Source organism: Bombina bombina, chromosome 8, assembly GCF_027579735.1.
Source record: "Bombina bombina isolate aBomBom1 chromosome 8, aBomBom1.pri, whole genome shotgun sequence".
NCBI lineage: Eukaryota > Metazoa > Chordata > Amphibia > Anura > Bombinatoridae > Bombina > Bombina bombina.
The window spans coordinates 20,268,231-20,269,494 of NC_069506.1; the positions used below are offsets into that span (position 1 = coordinate 20,268,231).

A 1,264-nucleotide genomic window follows, 5' to 3' on the forward strand; every position below is an offset into this window, starting at 1 on the left:
TGCAAGAATGTAAGTTTAGATGCCGGCCCATTTTTGTGAACAACCTGGGTTGTCCTTGCTGATTGGTGGATAAATTAATCCACCAATAAAAAAGTGCTGTCCAGAGTACTAAAACCAAAAAAAGCTTAGATGCCTTCTTTTTCAAATAATGATAGCAAGAGAACAAAGAAAAATTGATAATAGGAGTAAATTAGAAAGTTGCTTAAAATTGCATGCTCTTTCTGAATTACAAAAGAAAAAATTTGGGTTCAGTGTCCCTTTAATTTACAGGTATAAGGCTTGAAACAAAAAAATAAAAAATAAGTACCACTGGATCTCTTTGTGCAACCAAAAAAATCTCAGGTTTTTACTAAAAAGCGCAGTTAGCTAAGCTTTTATTTCTAGCAAGTGGCATGATAGATAGTATCTGAAAAATACGCTTTAAATACTATCCATAACCAATTTCTTATTTTACATTGAATTGTTGCAGAAAACGATGTGGGTGCCAGTTGCGTTGCCAAGACCTGCGTCTGGAGGACGCGGTTAGAATTACGGTAACTTTAAGTAATTATTTATTTATTTTTTCTTCCAACTGTTCCAAACTGAATTGTAAAATATTGGAGTCTGTTTCTGACACCTGGTGGTTATGTATGGTAATGCAACAGTGAAACATAATGGTTTCGTTCCGGTCTCTCAGACCAATCCTATCCTAATAACACTTCGACAACCAAGAATAACAATGTTGATGCTGGCTTCTACAGAGAGTTCGCAGTAACAGTGAGTTATTTAATAGAGCTATTATCATTATATTATCCCCTAGAGGCAATGACATAACCCTGTGCACCCTTGACTTCTTCACAGTTTGTTTGATTGAACTAAACTCTTCCATGTTTGCTTTTAATTGTAGCGTAGAGGTTGCAAGTGAGTGCTGTCTGTTGTCTGTGTGCTCTTGTGTTTTCTCTCTCTCTCTGATCTCTGGTTCATTTTATAAGTTTATGGTAGCAATAACCAGCCACTTGTAATGGTTATTTATTGCAGTTTTGCCTATTTACGAGCGTGCAATAAATTAGTGCTCTACTTGTAATCTAGCCCTACATGTTTAGGGAACTGTTAGAGGAGTGGTGTTATTCTGAAGATTAATCATTAAAGCCAAATAAAAAAAAAAAGTGTAATATATTTCATTATAAGATCTTTTGCCATACACTTGTTTGAAGAAAAAAAAAAAGCTTCTAAGAAGTTACCACATGTTCTGCGCTATGTTTTCTTGTCACATGACTCGCCAGCG

The 1,264-nt window shown here is 35.3% G+C and overlaps 1 protein-coding gene across 1 annotated transcript in view; it reads left to right on the forward strand.

Moving 5' to 3' along the window:
• Window positions 1–645: 645 nt before the first annotated feature.
• The window catches only part of LOC128637952 (uncharacterized), a 10,334-nt gene continuing 9,715 nt past the window's right edge, over window positions 646–1,264 (forward strand). Inside the window, exon 1 of the mRNA XM_053689838.1 lies at window positions 646–756. The gene's annotated coding sequence lies outside the window, so the exon portion shown is untranslated. The remainder of the gene's footprint in view (window positions 757–1,264) is intronic.